The 23,531-nt window shown below is 32.2% G+C and overlaps 1 long non-coding RNA gene across 1 annotated transcript; it reads left to right on the top strand.

Annotated features, from left to right (window-relative positions):
* Nucleotides 1–3,776, top strand: LOC117691257 (uncharacterized). The gene is made up of 2 exons (XR_010709412.1): nt 1–1,160; nt 1,552–3,776. It is a non-coding gene; the product is annotated as an uncharacterized lncRNA (long non-coding RNA).
* The last annotated feature ends 19,755 nt before the right edge of the window (nt 3,777–23,531 follow it).

Below are 23,531 nucleotides of genomic sequence, written 5' to 3'. Positions count from 1 at the left end.
AGTAACTAGTATCTAGAAGCCATGTTTTTTTCATTTCGTTGCCAGTTACTAGTAGCTAGCTTTTCTTTCTTCTCGTAGCCGGTTACAAGTAGCCAGTTACTAGTAGCTAACATTACAATGTAATATTATTTGATAATATAACAATAAACAGATTTTCTTGGCACTGTTCAAATTTCACTTTAAAATGAAATCACCCATCATAACAAAATTGCTAACCGCTGATCGAAACGAAATTTTATGGACGAAAGCATACAACTTTTTCCATAGCCGAGTGGATAAAGTGTCGGACTTGTGATCCGTATATCCTGAGTTCGAATCCCGCAGGAGCTTTTGTTGTTACTGGAATAATTATTTTAGATATTTATTTTTTATCCCCAAACTGCAAATGTTCGCTTATTTGACATTTGTACCCTTTATTTATCATTATATCTTTCATTATCAAAAAAAAATCCTGTTAATTTGAGTGACTTTTTCCAGGTGTGTTATTCCACCTTAATAGAAAAATAAACAAACATTAACAGTCAGACATACGATAAATGCCTGTCATGTGTTTGAAAATGAAAACGAAAGAAGAAGAAAAAAAAACTTCAAATAAACAATAGAACTAAAATTAATATAGTTTTCAAAATTGAAGTTGAAGTTGCTTAATATGGCATATGCTATCCAAAATCAAGCACTTTCCTTACAGTGATGAGGAAGTTACATGTAATTCTTTATGATAACAATATTTTACTTAGTTTAATACTTGACACAATGTGTTGTGATATATTAATAAAGACTATGCCCCTGTATTTGAAATTAGCTAGTCTAATGTTCATTCAACCTCGTGCTGTGTCTACTCTTGATGAAAGTAATCTTATGAAGTTCAGTTTAAAACAAACAAAAGAAGTTCAATTGATGCATATTGACTTACTAGTATCTTAACACTGCATTGGCTATTTGCCAGATAAATAGTGTAAACAGCTTGTATCATGTGGTAGGGACAATTAAACATACGCAAGAAACCCCACTATTCCATGTATTTGATCTGAAAATTTTCATTCAATGGGATTTTGTATGTTTGGATCAGCTGTCTACTAAGTTTTAAAGGCAATTTTTAAGATTCTCCCAGTCATAAAGTTGGTGTACTTTCGTTTTGTGATATTAGATTCATTACTACGGTATGTTAAAACTTTCTTCTTTATCATTGCCTCTCTCTCTCTCTCTCTCTCTCTCTCTCTCTCTCTCTCATAATCCATGGGAGCCGGCTTCCTTGTTCCTTCTAAATCTTTTATCTTTTGTTTTCAACATTTGGATTTAAGAGAAGGTCGGCCTATCACCAGAGCTAGTGTCATGATATAGAAATTTCTTCAAAAATAAATTTTAGGGGAAATTGACAAAACGTAAAAAGATGTAAACACAAGACACTCTGAAGGTAATCGATGAGAATGAATACGGTATATCTTTATACGAAAATTTCCAATGTTTACGAAACCACCAACTTAAATTGTATGTATATTTGTAAAATTTGATTTTACATAAACTTACCATAAAATTCATTTATTTGTGCAGCTAGTCCTATATGGGTAACCAACCTGAATACTACAAAGTTTCCTATCTTTGGAGAGGGTGTGATCATCTAATGGGATTTAAAGAATTTGTAGACATACGTCGAATCGTCAAACCAACATGGATAGACATTTCAAATCGAGAAAGCGTCTTTCAAAGAAAGTCAATAGGAAGTTTTGGAGATGGAATAAGGTTTCAAAGTAATACCTTCGACGATCTTTACATATTTAGAAACATTCTTGTTTTATCTGAAGAAGATATAAAGAATTCGTTTGCGTCAATCGATACGAAAATAATATTAATAGCAGATTTTGCTGATCCTGGACATTGCATATTAAGATATATATCTGGTAAAGTGTTCTCAGATGATCTATATGACTCTGACAGTAACTCTTCGATATGTTTCTCAAGCGCCAAATTTATGGACAAATGCTTGAATTTAAGATCAGGAATTGCGAGATCAAAGGGACCGGTCATTTTAGATGATGGGGAAACTACTGTATGCGCACTTCCTTTCTTCAGTTGGCCCCCCGTCGCCAAGGAATGGATCACGAGAAATCGGAACAGATGTTGGCCAACAATAGAAACGATAGATCAAGTTATATTTGATGGTTGCCATTGCGTCCCAGTTGGTAACCCAGCATCTACTACAAAACATCTGGAATGGCAACTTAATTTTTCAGTTGCAGAATGCACCTTAGTACACTCCATGGATCATGGTCTTTTTAAGCTCTACCAGATCTTGAAAATTCTTATCCACGAACGACTGAACAATATGGACGAATGCGGGGAATGTGTGTCGTCATATATGATAAAAACGTTGATGTTTTGGATGTGCGAGGACAAATTACCAAACTTCATCTGTGCACAAAATTTGAGAGAGAGTATTGACGAATGTTTGACGCAATTAGAGGAATGGATCAGGAAGGATTTCATTCCTCACTACTTTATCCCAGAGCGAAACCTCATTGAAAAAAAGTTAAGGCCATTTCAGAAAGCTACAATTCTGGAAAGAATTTTAATCATGAGAAGCAATGTTTTAAGTGAATTATTAAATTCTTCATCTTTCAAACAAGTTAAATTAGATGTTACAGCCGAACCTCCTATTCCTTTACATGATCTCGATATTACGTCAGAGGATTTAAAAACAAGGAGCGAATTTGTTTTCTTCGAAAACGTTGGGAATTGGTATTTTAGTGGCATGCTACTTCCTCGAGCCTTAACATATCTTCAAAACATTGAAAATGCGTATTCATTTGATAATTTAAGTGACTTACAAGGCAGTGTTGCTAAGCAAATGTATTATACGATTGCAAATACCGCTGGAAAAATTGCCTTTCGAGTAGTAAGAAATTCACACAATAATAAAAGAAAGTATCATGTCCTACGCCTTTCGGAAGCATTTCTAAAAATCGGATGCTCAACAGATGTGACTAGCGGAAAACTTTCCTTAGCTACCTTGTATTTCTGCCTGGGGAAGACTCGAAAATGCATCAGTGTTACTGATGCATTATTGCGTGGAATCGTGCCTTATACCGTGTACTTACGAAATTTGACAACCGTGTCAAACAATTCTGCTCGTCGCAAGCTTTACCAAGAAGTCATTCACCCACAACCCATTCCTTTATCCCTGAAAATGAAGCGGGGCTGTGTGGCTGATATTGAAATCATCCGATCAACGTTTTTGTGGCCTGCAGCCATTAGCTTAGAGATCGAATCATTCCCTTATAAAACGAAACTGATAAATGTGCCAGCATTAGTTTATTTGTATTTCCTGAGGTTTTTATGTTTTGAGATGCGTGGAGATAGTATTCTCAAAATGGAGGCATTGTCAAACTTGTCTGCCTTATCGTTTGATGACGAACATAATGACGGATCATTTCTGGCCTACGACATCATTGGTATTTGTCATGAGAGAACTGGTAATTATCTAGAGGCTGTTGAAATGTTTGTCCAGGCCGCCAAAGATGCTAAAACCTATGAGTGGATGAACGAAAATATGAACCCATGTCTACTCCGGATCGGTATAGTTCTGAACAAGAAATTTAGAGAGGAGAGATAATATCAAAATTGACTATCAATGTCTCCTTTCTGTAATTGGAAAAACAGTATTCAAAATTTTGTTTATTTTTACAAAGAATATGAATGGGTGGTTTTTGTTATTCACGCCGTATAATTACAATTGTATTTTATAATGTTTTTGTATAATTAAATAGATAAGTATTCAATTATGCATGCATGTTATACTTAGTACGTGAAAAATTTTATCCTGTAATAAAGTATTTTAGTTATTGTCTCCATTTTAAAAGAAAGATAATATATTCAACCCAACAAAACAATGCATAATCTTCAGAATATCTGACATATTTCATGAAATTCATAAGTAGTTTCATCCGTACATTAAGCTTTTTACTCTAAAGTTTTAAGTGAATTAAAAAGAACGCTGTTTCAAGTTGGAGAATATTAAGTTCTTGAAATGTCTTCCATTGTTATTAGTGTTAGAATGCGTAAGAAACCTAATGCGTCGATTTATCGGAATATTTATAATTTGCTCGAATTTAGATAATAATATTGTCGTTTTACGTATTTAATGCGTACTTTTGTGCACTTAATTATCTTTAAATATTAAATTTGATAAAAAGGTAATCATAGTTTTACACTTTTTTAAAGGCATAATTTGAGCATTGTTAAACTCAGTTTCACGCTGAAAAATTATGAAATCAATTTGTCGTCATTTTATTTGACTGATCCTGTGATTTTCGGTCGTATCTTAAAACATGCACTGGCTTTTTAGCATGTCTTTGACTCAAAATTTGCCTTTTCTTACCTTTTGGACTAAAGGGAAATTACCCATAAAATATGTTTGAAGGAAGCAATCTAGAAAAAAAAATTGAAGTCAGATTTTTGTGCCAGGACAAATTATAAATTTGGGACAAAAAGGTGAAACCAGGCCAATGTTGAGGCAAGACCTATAAGGATTACGTCCATATTTAGAATGTGCATTGATCTCCAAATAGACAATATCAATCACGTGATGACTTTGAAACAGTTCTGCTGAAAGACATTTATCGTAAGCTTATTTTATAAATAATATAAAACACCTGACGGAAAGTTGAATGCATACTTGTGCAAGTCGCCCAAATCATCACTCAATTTGTCTTTTTTACTTTATTAAGAATGATTTTCTCCTTTTTTGTTGAACAATATTTTAAGGTGGCTCGACACACCAATGCATTATTTGATGGATCGATGAAGAATTCTCTTTGAGAAATGATTATTCAAAAATGACACCTATATCGGCCTCTGATTATTTTATATGAATTTTTTGTATTTTTTTATAGAAACCGGAAACATCGTTTTAGCTGCGAACAAGATATATTAGAGCTAAAAATTTGTTATCAATTAATGCACAATACAATTATCTATAAATACATATCAAAAACGGCCAGATAAACTTTGAAATATTTTTGTAAAAAAAATATTTATGAAAATGAAAAAAAAGGATTGTAGATATTTTTTAAATCTATGGATAAAAAGTGCAGATAAACTGTTACTCGCATTTAAGAATTGCTGTACAATCATATTTCCACAAGAAATTGAAACCAAATAGTGAAATTAAAGTATAAATGGAAAATTTTAAAATCGAACCGATCCCGATTGTAATTAAACTGATCCCGAACGAAATCACATAAAGTTAGAATGAATCAGAATTTTGCAAAAATTTCAGGTTGTTTACCTGTAAAATGGTTTCGTCATTTACTAACTTTATAATTTATATCAATTACTTAGAAAAAAAACTGCAGTTTATTTGTAAAATTTCAATTTTAAAATAATTCTGATCGGGATCAGTTTTTTTTCAATCGGGATCGGTTCAAATTTGATAAATAGCAATTTTTCCAAAATTTCGCATTTTCATTTCAATTTCTTTGTAAAATATCATTATTTAGTAAATAGTTGATATGACTATATGTTATTTTTAAAATTTTATCCATAGATTAAAAAGATATTGAAGAATTACAATTTTGATTTTCAGAAATATTTTTTTAATTAAAAAATTAAACACTTGACCAAACGATCTTTGGCATGAATTTATTTATAATTATATTACACATTAATTGACAACAAGTTTTAAGCTCTTATATATTCTGTTTGTCTGCAAAACAGTTTTTCCTATTTCACTGAAAAAATAAAAAAAAATTCGTATAAAATAACTGAAAGCCGATATTGATCTCTGTTTTGTGGAATCATGTTTCAAAAAAGATTCTCTATCGATCCATAAAATAAAATTTTGGTGTGTCGAGGAACCTTAAAGAAATTGATGTTTTTAATGATAAGAAAAAAGAAATTTTCCACACCTGGAAAAAGTCATTCAAATTAACAGTGAATTATTTGATTATGAAAGATATAATGATAAATAATCTGTACATATGTCAAATAAATTAGCAGTTAGGGGATAACAAATTAATATCTAAAAAATTCAATTAAGCAAGTAGCAACAAAAGCCACTGCGGGATTCGAACTCGGGATGTACGGATCAGAAGTCCGACACTTTATCTACTCTGCTAGTCTGAAAGTTGCATATTACCGTCGATAAAATCCCTTTTATAAAACGAAAAGTCGTTTCGATCAGAAGTCAGCCATCTTGTGATTATGTGTTATTCCACCTTAAATGAGGTGTTTCGTCTTACTGGATTGATGCAAAAATCAAAACTATTACGTTTGACCTTCAATAACGATGTTTAGGTACAAAACAAACTGAAATCATATAGTACTGACCTTAAATATAGATAACAGTTTATGATACAATTATTGCGGTTTTTTTTAGGTCAATACAATGATAAAGCTACATGAGAAGTACAATATTCATCGAGCCGAAGAAGGGAGGTAGTTTAATCATCGTATTAACTTAAAAACAACATTGTTCTATTGTATAATTCAGCGACGAATAGATGCAAACATAAATAATTGACTGACAATTACTGTTGTCAATGCAATGGCAATCGGAGAAAAGCTCAATGGAGTCATAGCCAAACACATTAGGAAAAGCGATATTTCATCGGACGCCAGGAATTATGAAAACCAGTTTTAGCATTTTTGAAATTCCCGATCTATATTTAGTCCAAGGTGGAAACAAACCATATGTTATATTAATCCCCAAGGTCACGTGCAGGTGAATATAACGTTCTGTATTTTCTAGATTGTTGGATATCAGCCAAACAGAAAGCTAGGAATTATTTAATCATATAATAAGAATTATATATTCATAGAAAGTAATAGGTATAATTAATTAAAATTTATTTTCAACAACTGCTTATAAATATCAACACCAAGTTATGTAATTAAGTATTTATCAATCGCCATTACAATCAATAAGAACAGAAGATTGAAAATAATTTATATGACGTTAAAAGCTGATAGAAGTCACTGTCCGTTACAGAAAGATAAGATTTGCTTAATGTCTATCTGCAATATGGCGGTCCATGTTACTAGTACTTAAATAATCAGTTTAAATTATAGGTACTTTTTTTCATTTATTTAAAAATGTCCAGTAACAACGATATGCAAGCTCATTTATTCAAAACAGATGCGCACTGTGCTTATAATTTCAAAATTATTTAAATCGCAAATAATGAAAATTTGGAATAAATAGAACTAATTCAGTTTCCATCCAGAGAAAATGGAACGACCACCAGTCCCACTTTCAATATCTCCATTATTTGGTCCACCTTGGGTTCTGAGGTATACATCATCACCTTGGTTTACATGAATAACAATTGTTTCACTGACCGTATGATCCCCGGTGGGGGCATACAGATAGGCCACACCCATCACCTGATAGTTATGAACTAGTTCTGCTTGATGGTATTCTCCATTGGCTAAGCGCATGGACCAACTAAAGACATATACACCTGTTTCGGGTGCCAGGAAAACTCCCGTGGTGCTATGGTAACCACTACCAACATTAGTTACGACAGTATCGAAGACCAGTGTGTGGGAGGCCCCCGGGTTGGGGAAATCTTGCGACATGTACGCATAGAAGGCAACCAGATTAGTTTTGGGTAGATGTGTTGTTTGCGGATTGGGTATCAACAACCGCACTGAAAATAACAATTGACGTTTTTGCATCTCATGTCAAGTAATTTTAAAGAAATGACAAGTCTGACAAGTCTTTACACAATTTTTAGTCATTACTTATATATTACAAACCGTTTCTGATAACGCTTTGATCTTCGTTGTTAGCCGTGTTGTCAATTGTCTCTTCATCAATTTGCACAGACCATTGATTTTGTACAGAAACATGGGACCTTTTTCTTTCAGACACTGCAAGTAACCGATTTCTTTTCTCATTTTTCAGTTCATCAATTTCAGATCTCTGAATTTTACTCACTTTAGACAGTTCAGACACCTGTTGAACAAGGAAATCAATCTGTTTTTGTTGTAAAGTTAGTTTATCCTCCAAAGAAACAACATATTCCTGAGGATAAATCCTGTTATAATTGGGACTATCATTTCCTGAAACTAATAGATTTGTAGCAACTAAGACGAACAAAAGGCAAAAAAAAGCAAACGCCATTTTGTCACCTATAACATTGGTGTTATGACGGTTTTACAAGCTGGGATTCTTATCTCCTTGTATTGTATATGCGATAACATAATTCTTTCTATTGCTGGATCATGGGGATTCATTCCACAGTCATATAAAAGACAATGACATTATTCCGTGTTTTAAAGTGTTTTGATGAATTTTATTTTTTTACAAAACGATAGTAACTGTTTAGACTGGTTGGTTTGATATGCCTTGTATATCGTCCTTTGTGATTATACCTTAAATCGTATAATTGTTGTAAAAGTTTTATCACTTTCTATGTATCATTCTATCTATCTCTACATATTACTTCAACACTGTATAAAAATTAAGGCTTTAGATCTCAGAAACGTCAACTGATTGTGGTATTCCGAAGAAAACACGTGTTTTTGCAGAGAAAAAAACTAAAATTGAAGAAATTACCATGAAAAACATTTACTTTATAATGATATCAATGTGTTAATTTATTTTGGTCAAGGTTGATCTACTTTTGTTACTTATCTTCAAAATAACTTATGTTAATAATGATAACTTTTGTTACTTATCTTCCAAAAAGTTGATCTAAATGGCACCCAAGAAAAACAACCTACTCTATTTTTTCCTTATTTCTATCTTATTTAGTAGTAAAAAATGTTTTAAGATACAATGTATACCCATATTTTTATTTTATTCAAGGCATTATCTTAGCAAGTATTTTCATTCCACAACAATATTCTATCTTAAAAATTCTGCACGAGGTGTACTCGTACACGTCCTTTCTTAAATAAAAAACATGGGCTTCTTCTAGGTCCTGTTGTTAGCAATAGCTTTTTGGATCATTCCGAAGAAACATTTACAACTTGTTTTCTCATATATTAAATAAATAATGGTTTGTGTCAAAATAGTGCCCTACTTCAAAATTGTAGGTTTAGTGAGCATCTATTGTAAGAACCCGACGATCCATCTGTAGATGGATTTTATCTATCAAAACTGTTTCTTAGGAGAAAAGAGAGAGAGATAGCTTTTCTGAAATATCCTTTGCCAATTTAATTTACTGCATGTGAGATGGTCCAGTATTTCTTCTACGATGGTGTCAAATCTTGTCGTGAATTATGTGTATCAAGAGCAAATTATATGGTTACTTAGAAGATGTTTTGTTTGCACATTTTTAAAATAAAAAAAAAAAACAGCCAAAAACAAAAGTTATTTCTCTTCGTCATTGTTTCTGCTTACACTGCATGCTTCTGAATGAACATATACTTTATATATACTCATAAACACAATTCATAAAAATGTGCAAATCGATGTCATCGGGGTTGAAATAAGAATTTCGAGTTTAACTTTGTGGATTTGAAAAACAATCTTACACTTAAGAACACACGAGACGTTCCTCACTATTAGATAATTTTCCCTGAAACATAAGTCCTTATTCATATCTGTTTATAACTGTTTATGGTTTAAAATTCGGGGTACATTACCAGGCAATTTTTGAAAATAGAATGTTTTGGATTGTCCTTATAATAGATTGCAAAATACTATTGATTGCATATTAATAAAGTCATAGTATGTATTTATTCCATTGAGCTATATATCCACACAGAAAAATATCTTATGACGTGGTACATGATCATAAAATTACGTAGTGGAAATCTTCACATTTCCAAGAATTTTCGAAATAATTATATAGGATGGGTGGCGTCCGATCCTTATTGTGATAATGGTTTACAAAACAAAATAGATTAAAAAAGTAAACACATATATATTGTTCCAATTTTAACTAGATATAATCTGCAAAATCTGAATGATGACCAAATGATGAATACGTAATTAATTATTACTCAAACAGACACGTCGTTCTTTTCCTTACTGGCCATATATGCTTATTTAGTAGGGAATTGTAGTTAAAACATATCAAAAGTTTTTGTCATAGGAATACAGTCCGATATTGGTATAAGTCGAACATATAACTGCAATTAACGGGTCATACGATCTCATAAATTTTTTTTTGGTTGAAATCAAATACCTCCCGAATTAGATGTGCTCCGGGTTTTAATTCTTTGTTCGTTTTAGTAAAGATTTATCCGATGCTAAATCAATCTATAAAGGTTATACGATAGAAATCATTGTCAAAGATCAATGAGCATTTGATCTGTCTTGAAATTTTGTGAGTGAAATAATCAAACAAAATTCTTACCGATAAATCTTAATAAATTATTTTTAACTGGGTAACTTCAGATATCTTCCATTAGAACCGTATTCTGGAAGTATGACCCAAACAAGTTGAATAAATAGACAGTTCATTTTAAAATTATCTACTTTTGTGGAGTTGTTTGCTAGAATATATGCTGAAAGAAGCTGTTCAAGCAGATTTTCAGGCAACGCCTATACTGTAATCAGCGTTAAATCATAGGTAATTTCTATGCAGTTTTTTTAAATTAAGAATTCTAAATAATACTGAGTATATTTTGTACTTTCAAAATTTTTTTTACTTGATAGTTTCATAGAATAATGAATCATTGAAATTGAAATACATGTATTTAAAGATCATAATATTTTGTGATTATTTTGTTCTTATCTGTAAAGTGAATCTGATTAGCTAGTTACATATTGACATTATAACAATTTCTGTAGATATTTGTCCATGTCAAACTTACACTAGTACATAATTAACAACAGTAAATATGATATGAATTTTTTTTCACAAAACATGTTTACCACAAATATAATTTATTAAGTTCGCCATACAAAAGTATATAGGCCGTTATTTGAAACACTATTATATATAACAAAACCGTGAATAAAAAGGAACTACACATATATAAAGCATATGTCGCCTTTCAAGACTGTAACTCATTTTATAGAGAAATACCAAAATGCATGTGAGTGTTGCATTGCAAACAAGCAGTCAAACAACAAACAAAAAAAATATTTGATTGATATTGACGTGATATTTATGTTTTTACACACAAATGTACAGGATATAATGAAAAAAGAATATCATTGATGGTAATTTTTTAAGTTTGCAAAGTGTGTTTATTGTCCTATAAATAAGTTAAAATGAATGATAAACAAACTTATAATGAACAAGTTTTGTTACATTTGATGTACAGATTAGATAATCCAAAAGTAAAAAAAAATAGGAATGTAACAACAATTGAAAAAGATTTAAAGTAGTCAAAATTACACAAAACATTTCTTTTTAAATTCTGAATCAAATTGAAAAACAGGAAGGCTGCACTTACACACCCAAATCTACTTTATGTTAATCTGTGACAAGCTATTGCGTCTTTTCCTTCCGATGTTCTGTATAAAGAGCTTACAGAGAAATTGTCACTATTGAAACGAAAATATGGCCGACTTTAAACAGTGCCTGAGATTAGTGTTTGAAACAGTTGCAAAGTTTGGCAAACTATAGTTGCTGTAAAATTTTACAAATATTGATTGTGTAAATAAAGCCCCTTTTTATGAAGGTAAGCATTTTTCTATTATTAAACAATTTATAAACGAACTTTTGTCTCATATTTTTTAAGTTCTTGTTCGATTGTCTACTGGACGCGTATACATTTTGGTTCTGGTCACATGAATGAAACATCAAATTACTTATTATCAATAATATATTTATATTTATAAAGGTGATTTCCCTACTGTTTTAACTGAGCAGCATCCAATCTGTATCCCTATTTATCATTATTCCGTAACCGTGTTCGCCAATGTTATATATACAAGTACATGTATGTCATGTGGTATGTAAAAATATATTGGAAGCTAGCAATTATATTCTTTCTTACAATCTTTCATCGTACATTTCTATATTTTAGATACTATTCCTGTACCATGCGTTTATTATTACACACACCGCTCAATAACGTCTTCTATGACAAAGCTATACATCAATCAAGTAGCAAACATTAAATATAATATAATACGTATATTACATCATATCGATTATATACATCGGTATGATTCAATGTCACGGCAATAACTCTAACACGCTCTAACTTATATAAAAGTATTTTTAAAAAAAGGTTAGAAATAGCATATTATGGCAAATAACAACCTCTTTACTCACATTAGAAATAAGTGTCTAGGATCTCACACATAGACAAAATCACAAAAGACATCTCTAGCGTACATTTTTTGTTTTCGTAATGTTTATGGGCACCCTTTATCATTATTTCATACTCTTACCCATGTATAACGAATGTATAAACATAAAACATATTATATTTTAGACGAATATAACAAACAATATTTTATATCAAAAACTTTTATAACCACTTATTACGAAAGCCGAGAAGGATCATTCGAGATTCGAGATTCAAAATTCGAGATTCGAAATACGAGATTCGAGATTCGAAATTCGAGATTCAATATCTAAATTAACCAATCAAATCATGGATCTGAAACCTGTATCCTAGCAACATCAAACTGTTCTAAATATAGATCATTCGAACATGCTCTTTCCTACAAATAAATGTCTTAATAGCTCTTAATAAATGCTATGTTCACTTCTCCCTACCTAACTAAATAATTATGTGTATTTACTTTTACTCAGAATATCTAAGTAGACTAGTAATAATGCAGTGTGCTTCGCGGATCTAAGTGATTTTGTTTGCCCTGGTGCATTTCCACCTGATGCGTTTGAACCCTGGGGTATTTCACCACCAGTAATAGTTTAAAACCCGGGTTTATTCACCCCTTTTGTGTAAAAATGCGGTTATGGTAGAGAACTTCATAAGCGTAGCTAATTTTTTCTGTTGGGGGTCCTAGGCCAATTTTAAAAATTGTTATTATGTAAATTTAATAAGCTCCAATTTTCCCGAGGAGGGGGTCCAGATCCCCTGGCCCCCTCCTTTCTAGATCCCCGCATGAAGATTAGTACAGGTATCTAAATAATCTAAATATAAATAATCTGTCCTGTTTCACTAATAAATATAAGCATTACTTATCGTTTTTATGTATGCATACAGTGATACACTAGTACTATGATTATAAACAAATCATTGAGATATTATCACATCATACGGAATTATTAATAAATACAATTTTTTTTTCCTTTTCCTCAGTAAACAACTTATTATGAGTCTTACTTTTGGAATTGTTTTCAATATAGAAGGATACCTACTCTCTACAATTAAAGGTAGGGATGATAGGGTGCCAGTTTGTTCACATTGCCGATTTCTTGTGTGCAGAGAACAGTAAAACTTTTTAAAAATTTGATTGTACATGAATATTTCAAAATTAATTGTTGTACATGTATTTTGTTATAATTCATTCATTGATATATCAACAAGAAAGAATAAAAGCATATGTTTCACAGCCAAGTTAAGTTTCTCTGTAGTTTCCTACCCCCCCCCCCCCCCGCACCAAAATTGACAATAATTACATATAAGTCATACAAATGTTTACTTTTTTTGTAAGTAAATCTCTAAAGATGTAAATAAGCACTGCAAACAAAGATGTGTGTATGTAATCAGGATGAAGCTACAAGGGGTGAGTGGTGCAAATTTACCAATTTGTCGCCATACACACAGAACACCAAATAAAGAAACTGTGAGTGGTGTGTGGAATGCATAAAAGATGGCGGCAAATCATCTCAAATAATCAGTGCAAAAACCAACAAATTATCCTGCAAAAACATTGATAAAAAATGTTATCGTCCCATAACATAGCCGATTATGTAAATGTGTACATATGGTCAACGTACATGTAATTCCAATATACAAGAAGGCGGACGTATCAGGCGGGGATCCAGAAAATTAAATTTCAAAAATGATCGGTTGAATTACATTAAATGCTTTGAAAATTGTTTTAAACTATCGCACGGGTCAAAATGCATGATAGAATCTATGTACAGTGTAATTGGAAACTTTCATTTTATATCAATATGTAGTATTACCTATTATAACAAATGAGAGTATAGCACAACTGCCACAAGCAATACATGTCCTTTACCGGCACCACCTCCCTCCCCATAAAAAAATGAAACAATTGTCGTTTTATTTGCTAAAATGTGTGTGGTTCAAGATTTTTCTAAAGGACATACCCGATTAGAATTGAAAAAGAGTCGTACGTTTAAAACTAATTTTGTCAAATTTTTTAGATTCATTTGGTTATATTTTGGTCCATTTGGGTAAATAGATGCACCAGCGCAGCTCTTATTTATATATAATTAGGCCATCAATTCAAAATATTTAAAAAAAATTAATAGCTTTAAATCCAGTGGATAAAAAAAGGAAAGCAAGTCGAACTCGATGAGTGCTAATACCTGTGTTGAATGAATGGTACAGTAGGATATGCGCAAAAAAGTCCCGTCTACTCTTTCCTACCCTACATATGTATATTTATTGGAATATTAAATCCGATTATGAGTCAAATTAAAAATCAAGTACGGATATGTACCTGTTTATCAAAAGTAAAACTACTCATAAATTATCTACAGTGCATCGTTATGGAGCTACACAGAAAGTTTTATATTAATTTGCCGAGCCAAATAAAAAAAACCTGGAAAACGAAGAGAAAACAAAGTGGGGACCGAATAACTGGCAAACTAATTAGGACTATATAGCCCCCCCCCCCCTTGAAATGTATATACTGAAAAGAGATTATTGGAGTACAACATCCGCACACAATTTAAAGAAAATTTCATGTTTTTTTTATCATTTTCGCTAGCTAATGTAAGACATCACAAATACCCCAAACCCCCTCACGGAAAAGGAAATGCTAGGTGATGAGAGAGAGAGAGAGAGAGAGAGAGAGAGAGAGAGAGAGAGAGAGAGAGAGAGAGAGAGAGAGAGAGAGAGTCGATACAAATCACAGGTGCGCTAACACCGTTAAAATTAAAGCTTGCTAGTTGGTCTGCCCTACCCTAGCTACCTCCTCTCTTTTCTCCTTTTAGAGGCTTATTGTCTATATATACTTGTAACAAATCAAATCAATTTCAAATTCTAAATCAAAACTGAATTTGACACTACAAAACTCTCTCTGTGTCTGTCTGTCTATCTGTCTCTCTCTCTCTCTCATATCGACAATGGCATTGCCATACCCTACAATACACTATTCTTATCTGGATTTTTGTCTTTGAGGTTGTAAATCATTATATCGTCTATGGTTTAAAACTTTATCATAACCTATATTTTGGCATGTCGATTATTTCATTGAGTTTCGTTTCATAGCTAAAACATTTAGATTAAACAGATCTTTCTTCGCGAGCCGATTTTTACACAGTTGGGGCGAATACACTTCGGGTTAAATTTGTTCGGGGGGAAATACATACAGGGCAAACAAAACCACTTAGATTCGCAAAGCCAACAGTGTTATTTCTAATTTAATTGTTTATACTGTGTGGGGTTAATTCATCAATGTTAATTTAACCATTGTATAACCACTATATAAGAGCTATTAAGACATTTATTTGTAGGAAAGAGCATGTACGAATGATCTTTATTTAGAACAGTTTGATGTTGCTAGGATACAGGTTTCAGATCCATGATTTGATTGGTTAATTTAAATATTGAATCTCGAATCTCGTATTTCGAATCTCGTATTTTGAATCTCGAATCTCGAATGATCCTTCTCGGCTTTCGTAACTTATTGAATTTTTCTTTCAAAAATTATATAATTACATATATACGAAATATGAAACTGAATTTATATATTGACAAATAAATATATTTTTACACATTTAAGGTGCAGTTAATGCCAACATGGATGAGCAGCTTGAATTCGACGGTTGTTTGTATTTGTTGAAAAGGTGTGATCATTTGATGGGGTTTAAAGAATTTGACGACATTCGTCGAACCGCTCATCAAACGTGGTTAGAAATTTCAAGCAGAGGGGATGTATTTGAAATGAAACTTGTCGGTTCTCATGGAGATGGCATATGCTATCGGACAGGTGCATCTGACCAATTTGTGATATTCAAAAACACGTGCGTTTTATCTGAAGAATCCCAATGGAATCCATCACTCGGAAGCAAATCAGTGTTTTTAGCTGAGTATGTCAATCCAGAGTATTGCCTCTTAAGATATAGCAGTGGCCCAGTGTTTTTAGATGATTTATATGATCCTAACAGTGACTCTCAAATATGTTTTTCAAGTCTCAAGTTTATGTATAAGTGTTTGTCTTTAACGTCCACAAATGCTCAATCAGGCGGACCAGTTGTTGTAAACGATGGAGAGAGAACCACGTGCGCGCTTCCTGTCCTTGACTGGCCACAAGTTGCCAAGAAATGGATCACAAGGAACAGAAAACGATGTTGGCCAACACAGGAAACGTTGGATAAAATTATACGTGATGGCTGCCATTGTGTCCCAGTTGGCCAATCACAATCTCCATCAAGACATCTTGAATGGCAACTCTGTTTTTCCGTTGCTGAATGTACTTTAGTACATTCTATGAATCACAGTCTTTTTAAATTCTATCAGATCTTAAGAATTCTTATTCATGCCATCTTATCCCAGAGAGAAACCTCATTGATAAAAATTTAAGACCGTTACAGAAATCAAGAATTCTTGAAAGACTTTTGATCATCAAAGGCAAAATTTTAAGAGAGTTATTAAGATGTCCATCTTTTAAAACTGTTAAAAAGGAGATATCGGGGGATCATCCTCAACCTTTTGATATTGATGTTGACGTCAGTTCAGATTATTTCAAGACCGTTTGTGAATGTATTTTCTTCTCAAACATTAGAGACTTTAGCAGAATACTTCTTTCTCAAGCCCTTCGAGTTCTAAGGATCTTTGAAACTTCATATTTATTTGAGAATGTAAGCGATCTTCAAAACAGTTTCTTAAATCAAATTTATTATGGGGTAGCTAATGCTGCTGGGAAGATATTTCATCGAATTGTTCGAAATTTAGATTCAAATAAAGAAAAATACCGTTTTCTCCGTCTATCAGAGGCCTTTCTCAAAATTGGATGCTCAAAAAGATGTAACCAGTGGAAAACTCGCCTATGCTACTCTGTATTTCTGCCATGGAAACGCAAAGAAATGCATTTTAATTACAGATGCAATACTTCTTAAAATAAGGCCTTTCGTTGTTTATTGTCGAAATCATGGAAACCTTGCAAACAATATGAGTCGTCTTAAGCTTTATCAAGATGCTGTCTTGAAAGAGTCTATCCCATTATTCTTGAAAATGAGTAAGGGATGTATGACCGACATTGAAATTATCCGATCCACCTTCCTATGGCCGGCGGCCATCAACTTAGAGATGGAGATCTATTTCACTGAACATAGAGTGATATGGGTGCCAGCTTTGGTTTATTTGTACTTTTTACGGTTTTTATGTTTTGAAATGCGATGTGACAATAACCTAAAAGTGGAGGCTCTGTCAAACTTGTCTGTCATATCGCACGATGACGAACACAATGACAAGTCGTTTCTGACTTATAACATGATCGGTATTTGTCATACAAAAGTTAAGAATTTTTCAAAGGCCGTTGAAATGTTTGCTAGAGCCGCCAAACATGCAAAGACATTGGTCTGGATGAATGAAAATATGAACCCTGGCCTTTTGCGAATAAGTATAGTTTTAAATATAACTTTTAGAGAAATCAGAAAGTATCAGACCCGTACACGTGAAATGCACAAGTCATAAAAGATTGATACGATAGTTTATATTCTGGTTGTTCTGAAATGTATTACAAAGACAGTCAACTTTTCGGTTACAGAAAAAAATGTATTATCTGCCAAAGTATTCAAATTTGTTTCTTTTTAAACAATTCTGCATCTCATTTTGAAGACCTGCTTTTAGGTTCTTAAATAAAATGAAAAATTGTCAATGAACAACTTCAATAAAATAAATTATTGTGGTTTTTGTAACAATGTACATTGAATGGAAATAAGAATTCAAGTAATTCTATATTAGCATATTTTTGTTTACTTAGTTATTTAAAGGATCAAATGCTTGAACAATTATTTGAAATTTAAGATACCATTATAGCCCAAGATAAAATGTGCCACCTTACAGGCATAATACAATCGAATGGTCACCAACGATTAAACATTGCATTGTTTTTTAAGGTGTCGAGTGATGTTGCTACTTTAATGAAGTGTAGTAGTTGGGGCTATATGGTATGTGTATATCAGCCTGGATAGCTCAGTGGTAGAGCTCCTGCTAGAGTTACAGGGGTCCCGGGTTCGATTTCCGGTCCAGCCATATGTTTTCAATATTCCTGCTTTCCTATTACACAAGATTTGATAAGATAAGAGAAACTCAGCAAGAAATTTGTCAATTTAAGAGTAATTATATGTGCATTGTTTAATGAATATTTTCACGTTGCATCGACCTTGGTAACTTGCCACCTAATACAATTTACACCAATACTATGTCCCAAGATATCCTCGATTCATATTTTGTTTAATTATGCAATATTTATTAATACTTCAGGGTTCAAACGATGCTCATTCAAAAGTATGAACACTTCTCAAGACTTCTTATTTAAAACGCCACCTCTAGCTTATCAGTTTTCAACAAACGGCTTAAAACGGTGATGTCCTCGGGGACTTTGTATTGCAGCAAATGATGATAACGTTGAAAATTTTCGCGAGGTATTCCTAGTTAATACTTCCAATGGAGGAAAGCTGTCAACATATCCCATTATAAATTTCCGTAAGAAATCTTCTTTCGTTCCTGCTAATTTTTACGTGGGAAACATGTTTATGTGTAAATATGTGTTACTTTTTCTTTCATCTATTTGAACATCATTTCATTCACATGTATGTGTATTTTTATTAAAATCATCCAAATGTGCGGCAAAATCTTGGGACAGACTAATGTATATGTAGCCGCATTATCAGGTAACATCACACTCAATCCAAATGAAACCGGATTTTGATATCTGTAAACTTTATTATGCCAATTATAACGTAGAGGCATTGTATCTTATGCAAATGGAAATTATTTGGAGAGAGAGAGAGAGAGAGAGATATGCCATATTCTAGTTGTTTTCAAATGTCATTTTAACCTGTTATAAACACCATTGTTAAACATAAATAAAACGAAAACTTGTCCATATTTTTTCTTGCGTTCATCTTTTGAGAATGAAGCCTGTAGAGAATGTCACTGTAGATAAAACCCTTAATGTATAGTTGTGCATTTTCCTCAGGTTCTTTTATTAACAATATGACGCAATAAGTTTTATCAAGAAATACTTTTTTCCACCACCTTTATCACTGGACGATATCATGAGATCAAGATCTAAAATATAAAAATGTCCACATTTTTGGCTTCAAACTCTTTTAATGACGCTTGATAAAAAGATGTGCTACGTAAAATGCATCTAAGCTTAACTCTTACGGTAACAAAAGATACATTGTTTTTAAAAGGTAAGGTTTGCGGCTTCACTTTACTTTTTTTCTTATAAAATTTAAATGAATTTGCCGGGCCCGTTTTATAACCACAAAAGGTTAATTGAAAGTTCATGATTTGTTTTCTTTTTGTGAAGAGGAACCACTTGTGCTATTTCCATACGGTCTGGGAAAACATTTCGTAATGAACAAAAATTTACTATGTTAGTCACTGGGTTCAAAATCTGTTCATGTCTAAGTTTGACAATTTTATCCGAAATACCATCAATACCAGTAGCTGTCTTCATTTCCAATTTGTTAATACATTTGCTTATAAATTTATTGTCCACAGGATGGAAAGAAAACGATTCGTTGTTCTCACAGATTTTAACAATACTAGGATGTTTGCTATTTACATCAACACAATCTTTTCCAATATTGTTTGTAACATTGACAAGAAAGTTGTTAAAGGTATTACAAACTTGAGTTTTTGGTTCATTGAGGGTGCATCATCTGTAGGTATTACAGGTACAAACTGTCAGTGTTGTTGTTCTTGTTGTGTGATGATCTGCGGCCGGCTTGTCCATCTTGGGATTAAATACAGGCGTAGGCTGAGTGTGGCGCCGGGTAGTAGAGTCTTCATCTATCCGTTGTTTAAGTCTCTCTAAAGGAGTGTGTGCAAAATGGCAGTGCTCACAATGCCTCTTAATGTCTGCTGATCTCTCAGTTGTGTAGTGACAGTACTCGCACCTCATCCTTTTGTCGTGTTTACGCCCAACATGATCGAGCACTTCCTCTGGTGTTTGGAAAATGTCCATACATCGTGGACACTTTTGCATTGCAGATACTTTACGCACTGTGTTCGTCCTACCCATACGATCGCAGGTTTATAAATGACAGTCAGAAGCAGTGATGTTTGGATCAAGCAGTTCTCTCTTTGATGTTTGGGCTTATTTATTACCCTGCGCCGAAGGAGTAGGGGGTTTACCGTTTCACCCTTGTCTGTCTGTCTGTCCATGCATGACAAAAAATTTGTTGCATTTTTCTCAGCAACTATCTATTGCAGATGCTTGAAATTTTAACACATTATTTGTCTAGGCATGCCATATCATGGGGTATATTTTTGTACCAGTTGGAAGTCAACTTCCTGTTAAACAGGACTTTGTTTATTTTTATCCAAAATTTTCAAACCAAATTGTCGTCAAAGATTTCTCAGCAACCATTTGTCGCAGATGCTTGAAATTTTAACACAATGTTTGTTTAGGCTTGACTTATTGTGGGATATATTTTAATGAAACGTAAATAATTTTGTTAAAATATGTACATTTTTATATGACTATTATAGTGATTATATATGCTTAAAATGATAGGAAATAATGTCACTTTTTATGTCATAATTCGTTTCAATTAATTTCTAACGAACTATTTTAATATAAAATTTAATGCAGTAATTGAATAATTTGATTATTATAATGTAAACGAAAACATTTTATTCGAAACGTTTTCACTGATTTTACGAAAAACTTATCTTTATATATGTGTAATTTGGGGTTTCCGAACCAGTATTTAAAACCATATGTTGCAGACATCGTTCTTTTTGGAGATTGATTGTGTCCTCTTATTTTTTCACTGTAAAAGAAAAACCCGGCGAAATAAGCAATAAACTGAAATCAGTTATTATGTTATAAAAATCTTGTCGTTATACTGTAAACGTGGTTATATTGACGAGTTCAAAATTTGACGATTTTTTAGTAAGAGACAATTGGCGAGGTTTAATTTTGACGAAATTTTGAATAAGAGTAAGAGTTATCTATCTTTGATTTCTTATAATGCCAGTTCTTGCGAACTCTTTTACAAGCGTTGGTATTAATAAAATTTAACTTTGATTGAAAAAATTCTGTACAGATTTTATGGAATAAAATTGTTCTTTGTATTTTGTTTTTATTTACTATATGATATTGCCTGAGGTAATAAAGTAGGTCAAACACGGCATGATAATTACGCACGCAAAGTTATTATAGAATGTTGTGACGATTGAGTGATAATTGCATTTAAAACAATGCTTGTTTAGATTTTATGGGTTTTTTCAATTCTAATTACGTGTTTTTATAACTATTTACATAAATGAATCATTAACTTTGATCTAGTCCTAACGGGATAATGCCGATAAAAAATTCTGGTATTAATACGCTATATATATGATGTGAAGATTGGCGAGTGGAAATTTTGATGAGAAAATAAAAATCGCCAACAAAGTCAAAATTAACACATCGTCAAAATTTCCACGTTTACAGTATCTGAATTAAAGGGTAGTTAGTGTTACTTCACAATTATAATAATCTGTGACTGGTCTCCCTGGAACCGTAACCCTCACCTTAAACTGTCATTTTTAACTAAACAAATATACGTATTCAGAATGCCTATAATCTCTTTTAATAAAGTATATAATACATTATTTTTATGAATAATGTTAAACTGAATATTGATTTTGGAATAATTTTTCGTGACTTTAGATTGAATGTCAAGATCATGTTTTTATTTTTAACATGAATTATTCCTGCAAAGAACACTGTTTATAAGAAAAGATATATATCAAATTAAAAATACGCAATTTTTAAATTTTCAAAATAAAGATTTTGTTCTGTTATCATTCTTTTCGGATAAACAAAGATGCCCGTAACTCAATCATTGAAAATTTTGAGTTTTGTATTAAAAAACAAGACACTAACATGCACAATGATCCCAATCGGGGACACCGGTCCGTGATTAAAGTCAAGAAATACCGAATTCAAACAAAATGTAACAAAACTACATGGAGTTACTCATCTTTCTGATAAATCAAGGTCGTTTTCCAAACCTGATAAATGGGTCAAATCACAAATGACATTGTATTAGCAAACCTGGGTCCTTTGGCTTTGATGTTACCCAATTATAGCCCATAAGACTTGATTTTCGTTTTAATTCCATTTTAAAAGTTATTGAGAAATAAAAACAGGCTCTCGGTCCAGTAGTTTCAATGGAATTTTGGAAATTCAAATGAACATTTATAACCTGTTTTCCCCTGTATATTATGTACTAAGCAATATTTAATGCTAAATTAAAGTTGAACCTGCTTATTAGAATAATTTCATTTAAATTATTTTAGTTTTCCAATATGCGTGTTTCTTTTTTGGGGTTTGGAGAGCATCAATGAACTTGTATTTTGCTTCATCGGGAGATGGATTAAATCAGCTAAGCTAATGTTGCAAGAGAAGGAGAGTCGGCTTTTTAAGATGTTGATAGCTATTGTGAAATATCCTCTAGACAATCACTGCAGGCCAACTCATTCAGGCTCCGATTTCACAAAAAAACTTAAGTCAAATCTCAGACTTAAGTCTGAGTTTTTTCTCAAATATTTGAGTTTTTTCTCAAATTTGAGAAAACTCAAATCTCTGCATTTCACAAAAAAAATCTTTGTCGTGTTTTTTACTCAATTTGAGAAAAAGTTATCTCCATAGCAGACTTAAGTCAAATCTCAAATATGAATATGTCATTAACATCATTAATGCAGTATTATATTGTCTGTAATGTTCATTTCTGAGATCTATTCCACTCAATAATCAGCGTATATGCAATATTTCATGCAGGTTTGATAAATATTTTTTTCATTAAAAAATAATAATTTTGGTGGAGTTATCTCCCTTGACAAAAATGTAAACAAAGGGAACTAATTCGTTTGTTTGTGTTAAATGGAATACCTGTGCAGTGATTCTACTTTCTAATGATTTTAAGGTAACCATAGAGTAATTAATGTGGTTTTCTGTCTACTGTATGATATATAAGCTCATGTTGTTATGAAATCTATATTTAGCATAACAAAGTGTACATTTTGTGACTGATTAACATTTTATGACTCTTGTTGATTTAATCCGATTTTCCTCAGTTTACAACACTAGCAGACGATTGTTTTTATTGAAAATAAATTTAAAAAAAATATAGAAGTTATGAGGGGCCACTTAGGACAATGAAAATTCTAGACTCAGCTAAGTAAAAAATTCAACTCAGCTGAGAATTGACTAAGTTTGTTTTGTGAAACGCAATTTGAGAAAAATCTCAGCTGAGTAAATCTCAGAACTTGAGATTAAA

This window comes from Magallana gigas, chromosome 9 (genome assembly GCF_963853765.1).
Source record: "Magallana gigas chromosome 9, xbMagGiga1.1, whole genome shotgun sequence".
Taxonomy (NCBI): Eukaryota; Metazoa; Mollusca; class Bivalvia; order Ostreida; family Ostreidae; genus Magallana; species Magallana gigas.
This window is presented reverse-complemented; position numbering and strand designations above follow the sequence as displayed.